The 6423-nt window shown below is 37.9% G+C and overlaps 1 pseudogene; it reads left to right on the top strand.

Annotated features, from left to right (window-relative positions):
* The first annotated feature begins 1889 nt into the window (after positions 1–1889).
* On the top strand, positions 1890–2590 carry LOC136144747 (phosphatidylinositol N-acetylglucosaminyltransferase subunit P-like; annotated as a pseudogene).
* Positions 2591–6423: the final 3833 nt, after the last annotated feature.

Genomic DNA, 6423 nt, shown 5'->3' with positions numbered 1-6423 from the left:
TGTGTCCGACTCTTAGTGACCCCATGGACTGCAACCTACCAGGCTCCTCGGTCCATGGGATTTTCCAGGCAAGAGTACTAGCCTCACACAATAATCTGCCAGTCATGTATTATTATTCCCAAGAGGAAAACAAGGTAAAACAGATTATAGGATTTTCCCAAGTAGATAAGGCTTGTAAGAGGCACAAGCAAGACTGAAACCTAGAGGCATTCAATTCCAAGTCTAGTGAGCTGTCTACTGTTCTCCACCGCCAGAAAAATTGTCTCTATGGAAGAATCATACATTATTTGGAATTGCAAAGCAAAGTCACATGGGTGCAGCAGTGATTGCCTTAAACGTCCTAAAGATTCTTGTATTTAAAATATCGGTGTAATCTATGGCCCTTGTTCCTGGCTCCTTGAACTTGAGATAAATCCTGGGTACCTTTCACAATGTTGTTACAAAAATGAGGTAGTAACTGTGTAACTCCCTGCCTTTGTATGTTAATCTCACTTCCTGAGAGGCTCTCTCCAATCTAGGTAGATGCTATTATGCTGCAGACACACTGGGACTAGTGCTCTTGATCCAGGCAGAGATCCCTCAGTGCAGGGCTTCTCAAAATGCCCAGGGAGATGAACTTGGGAACACAGACCTACCAATGCTGAGGCCTAGGGAGACTTTAGCCTAGTTTGGATAGGGCCATGATATAAACCAACAGCTTGACAACTGATGGCATGCAACCCAGAGAAACACTTCACCATTTCATTAGAAAGTGCTGATCAAATGATGAAATGGTGATTTTAAGGTGGTTATTTTTTTGTTCCAATTTTACAACTTCTACACAAACATCTCTAGCTTTCTCTCTTTAAGACAGACCATTGACAATATTTGCTATTAGTTAATTTATCCTGGCAGTATGCAGAGTTCAAAAGAAACACACAAGAGCGAGAACTACAAAGGGAACCACCTTCACTGAAAGACAGGGGTGATTCCTAGCACTTGACTTACACAGACATAGGATGGTCTTGCTAAGGCATCCTGATCCCCTTTGATGGCATTAAATCAGAGATGGGACAGATGTTTAAAGAGCATACTCTGAAGAACTGGGTAAGCGCACAGCTCTTTGCACCTTGTGGTCCAGGCTGAGTGTCTAAAAACACAGGATCAAGGGGGAGATGAGAGTCACATGAGGGACCATCACTAACCTTTTGGGATATCCAAGTCATTTACCTTCAGCTACACCCTATTTTAGATGAGGAACCCGTACTAGTTCAATACCACCCAGACTCTGAAAACAGACTAGATTGAAACAAGAAATAGTCCCTTTGAACTAGTAGGTAAATACATACTACAAAAGTGCACCTTTCCAGATTAGGCAGTTTTTCTAAGAACAAACCACAACCACATTCTAAACCTAACTCATAAATGATATTCAAATATGTGGTTCCTTACCTGGTTCAAATGGGAATTAAGAAGAACATGAAAGGAGATAGGAAGGGTAGGGATTTGCAGTACAATTTGTTTGAAGCTTATTTGCTTAGAGAAAAAAGAGATTTGTCTGTGAAGTCCCTGACACATGTAAAGCAGAATGCCACTCTTATTAAAATTGGGTGATCTGATCTGTAAATTAAAACAATGATACCATTTTTTAAATATAATTCAATACAGATTGTTTTTTCCTTTTAACAATAAGACTCAGTGATGGTAAATTTAAAATCCGGGTTCATCTTACTTATGTAAATTAGAAGAAATAACACTGCACACTGACAGGAAGGTGGTATTTAATGGAATTAAAAAAAAAAAAAATCCAGAGCTCCTTCAGTGAAAGAATTCAGACACTAAAACATTAAAAATTGAGTTCCAGGAGCAGGTGCAAGGAGGACCAAAGATTATCTCAAGTCACAGGGAAAATGGTGGAAAATTCACCGTCACCATTACCAGAAAGAGCAATTTATGGCTTTGTTCTTTTTGTAAGCTCCCAATCTGGCTTCACAGTGTATTTTGTGTGGGCTTTTATTCGTATCTCTTGGCTAAACTCCTTAGGCTTACCTATCAGCCTCAAAAGTATTGAGCTGTTGCACTGCTTGGGTACCTCCTCATTTCCGCAGTCATCGGTTCCGTTCCGTTCAGTTCAGTTCAGTTGCTCAGTCGTGTCTGACTCTTTGTGACCCCGTGGACTACAGAACGCCAGGTCTCCCTGTCCATCACCAACTCCCGGAGTTTACTCAAACTCCATGTCCACTGAGTCGGTGATGCCATCCAACCATCTCATCCACTGTCCTTCCCTTCTCCTCCCGCCTTCAATCTTTCCCAGCATCAGGGTCTTTTCAGATAAGTCAGTTCTTCTCTTCAGGTGACCAAAGTATTGGAGTTTCAGCTTCAGTCTTTCCAATGAATATTCAGGAATCAGTTACATGCTCTTAGCTGGAATAAACATGATGAGTATCTCTCTCTACTTAGTCCCATTCAAACAATCACAGGTAACTATGCCAAAAATCAACAGCAGAAGGAATACCAGGAAGAGGCCACTCCAGCACTAAGAGAGATTCCTATTAGTGAAGTAAATCAAATGCTCTTTCTTGTAGTCAAAGAACTTTACACCAAAACCTGAATTGTATGTGGAGCAATATCAAGCATTTATTACAAGATTTTATAGTTTTACTATAAAAATATTTCCTAATGGACAAACTAAATAAAATATTGCATCACCATATGGCAAAAAAAAAACAAAAAAAAACTGAGTTCCACATAAAAGGAGCTTACAATTTGAAGCCCAGACTTTCCTATCCTGGAAAGCACTCTAGAACAAAACGCTTGTCTTCTTACACATGAACATGTGTGTCTGTGTGTGAAAAGCATATTTGTGACAAAACTAGATGGCAGAGCAAAAAAGAGTCATTTTAGAATGAGTCAAAGAGGTATTCGCTAGGATCCCCAAACAAATGCATAAGCAACAGAGTAAGAAGGATACAGAGCCAAAAAAACAGGACCTGGGAAAATGGGGGAGATGCCAGAGGGCATCTCTGTCAGATGACAGCAGTGTTTAATGGCGGGCACGCCTGTGTTCCCACCTACCCCACTTACTGGTCACACTGATTAAGAAAAGCTATTTCGTTGCCCAGAACCTTGGGTGCTTTATTGGTAAAACAGGAAAAAAAATAACCACATTATGGAGTTATTGTGAGAGTTAACTGAGATAATATAGGTAAAGTATCTTGCACAATTCCCTGCATTTATAAGCACTTAATAAATACAGGCTAGTGCTTATTGGGGATGGGTTGGAGAGGTGGGGCAGGTGGGAAGCAGAGATGCCTACAGGGCAAATGCAAACAAAACCTCTTTTTTGAACTTTGTTTTCAGTGCCATCAGTCCATATGGGACAATGTAGATTGATATCCCTAAAAGAAAAGACCCAGACACTATACTGTGAAGTTGAAATAAAATTACTGACACAAAGACAATTATTTATATAAATGTCTGGCACATGGTAAACATGCAACAATTATAGCCCTTATTTTTATTAAGAAACTATCTCTCATCTTATGGTTATACCTGGCATTAATTATCATGCTGGAAAATGGTTTTATTGTGAATATGCAAGTACCAAGAAGGAAAGTTTAAAAAAAAGAATAATAAACATTAAAAAATGTCCAACAAAAAAACATAAAGCAATGATGCTATTTCTTACAAGATGGAACATAATTTTATTTTTCCTTTTAATGATAAGCCCTAGTGATGCTAAGTGGTCATTAAAATAAACTTGCTTATATGTTACTATTGGGAAAACAGATAAAAATGACCCTTTAAAAAGTCATTTAGCAATATGTATTAATAATAAGAGTCTTCAACTGTTCCAAACCTTTATCAGTAATTCCATTTCTTAAGATCTAACCTATGGAAATAACTGAAAACACAGGGAAAATCTATATAAATGTGCTTCTGTGGTATCCTCTCCAAAAGTAAATAATGGAAAACAACCTAAATAGTTAACAGAGGAAGAATAGCTGCTTATGCAGTTTCAAGTTATCACATTTATTCCATGAAGTATTAGACAGCTATTTAAAATAATGCCAATAAAAAGTTTAAAGTAGCACATTAAAAGTTTATAACCCATACTGTCATGTTAAGGATAAAAGCAGAATATAAAAATACTTAAATAGCAGGTTCATAGTATATAAAACAACTTACTAATAACTAAAAGAAAATACACTAATTTAATAGTGATTGAGTATGTTAGCAATTTTTCTTCCTGTTTTTATATATTGCAATGTTTTTCCATAACAAAAATAATTTTTGATAATAATGATAAAATTCCAATGAGATTTCTCTTAAACATTCCAGCAGCAAGATTCTCTAGTATAGGAGCAGAGAACTTTAGCCCTTGGGTCAAATTCAATATGCCACTTGCTTTTGTAAATAAAGTTTTATTAGCACACAGCTTCACTATTTAATTGATGTATAGTTTGCAGCAGCTTTCAGCTTTTGCAGAGTTGAGTAGGTGCAATGGGGACTGTACAGTGCACAAAATCCCAAATATTTATTATCTGAATTTGACAGGTAAAAACTGCCCACTTCTAATTTTAAACATTGCATCCAGAGGATCTGACATAGCTCTATATAGATGCTTTGGATACTCAATGATTCTTTACAGCTCTGAGTTCTAGTAATGATTTTGGAGCAACAGGCAAATCCCACTCAACAGTTTGTTACACAGTCATTGACTGACCTGATCACAGTTAGCTAGTGTGTTTTCTAAGAAATCCCATGAAATGTTCCACCTAGAGTTCCCTTCATGCAAAATCACTGTGAACATAAAGGGCTTTGACAAGTCCCATAGTTTAGCTTTATTAGAATGAGCACTACTGCTGTGGCTTACTTTATAGTGTACAAAATGTTTTCCTTTATATATTTATCTCATCCATTCACCCATTTACCTATTCAACCATCCTACATTGACTAAGTACCTAGTCTACCCAACATTGGCGTTTAAATGCATCTTTTGGAATCATTCATTCTTCCCAACAGTTTTCAAAGACAGATGCAGAAGAAAATGCATTATCTTTGTATAACCAATGAGGGATCTGAAGGTCAGAAATGTTGATTACTTTTTCCAAGATTACACAGGCATTAAGGAAGGAAGATTGGAAGAGGAGAAGAAGCTGGGACTTCATCAATATTGTGACATCTAGACTACTCAAGAATGTTTAGGAACAGAGCATGCCTACATGAAAGGAAAGTATGGGAACAAGTCCTGGATTCCTACACAAGTCAGGCATTTGGGTTGAATGCCAGGGTCACATCAGATTTCTAAATATGATTGCATGTTGCATTAACACAACAGAGCAAACACAATTGGAGTCTCACTTCAAAATTCTTCAGTCCTTTTTTTTTATATCTGATCATGTGATTTTAAATGTCCAGAGTCTCATTTTGGACACTGGTTAGACTGACGGACAAGCCAAAGAATGACAAAGAATAAAACTGTTTAATTTGGCCAAACAACAATAGACTGTCTGTGAGTAGTTGAAGGCTAGCTGTGTCGGATTATTCTGGATTCAGTGAGAACCTCTGTCAGAACATCTATTGGCCACAGAAGAATTCCAGAAACTCCCTTTATTTGGAAGTGTGAGTATTGGAACTTCACAGCATGGGTTGGGTATGTCTGGAACTGGAAAATAAAGTTTCACACAGGACTAAATATAACTTCCTGCCAGGTAGGTAGGGACTGCTTGCCAAATTGTGATGGCTGTTCAGATCCAAAAACGATGAAGAAGGCCAATGTTTTGACAACTGAAATTGCTTTCAAGATGGGTAAATCTGTCCTATTTCAGGGGAGATAAGAGTTGCAGGAATTTGTTAATTACCTCTCACCTCCAAACTTTCCAAACTTCAAATATAGCAAGTTCATCATCTAGTATAAATAGAATTTAAAGCAAGATAATGAAATTACATCTTAGGCTCATAGCAGACTTTTCCATGAAAAGACAACTTGGAAAATCTAATTGCCAAAGCACCTTAATAAGAGGCAAATGGGAATAGTCAGAGGAAAGCTCAGTTTCCTCAAACAACATGGATTGGCAGTGCCTCTTAGAACGTTTACTGTTTTCTGTCAGGTAGAAAAAGGTCTGCCTTTTCCTTGCTGTATTCCCAGCTCCTGGGAATGTGCCATGCACTGCACATGGATAAAGGGACTCTTGAGTCATATCTCTGGAGCCCGTGAATAGGAACATCCTATTTTTGAAAGTAGAAACATAGTTGGTGTGGCTAAGATGTTTTTGCATTCATGGGGTAAATGTGTAGCACTGGGGATGAAGTTAAAGGGTTCTGCCTTTCTCCAGAAATGCAGCTTAATCTCCCCAGAATGAAAGCGGGCAAGGCTTCTCAGGGTTTGGCAAAGATGAACCTTGGCAAAATTGGGAGGTACTCATTTTGTCTATATTTTTA

Source organism: Muntiacus reevesi, chromosome 12 (assembly GCF_963930625.1).
Source record: "Muntiacus reevesi chromosome 12, mMunRee1.1, whole genome shotgun sequence".
NCBI lineage: Eukaryota > Metazoa > Chordata > Mammalia > Artiodactyla > Cervidae > Muntiacus > Muntiacus reevesi.
The sequence above is the reverse complement of the archived record's forward strand: the minus strand, read 5'-3'. Positions and strand labels throughout refer to the sequence as shown.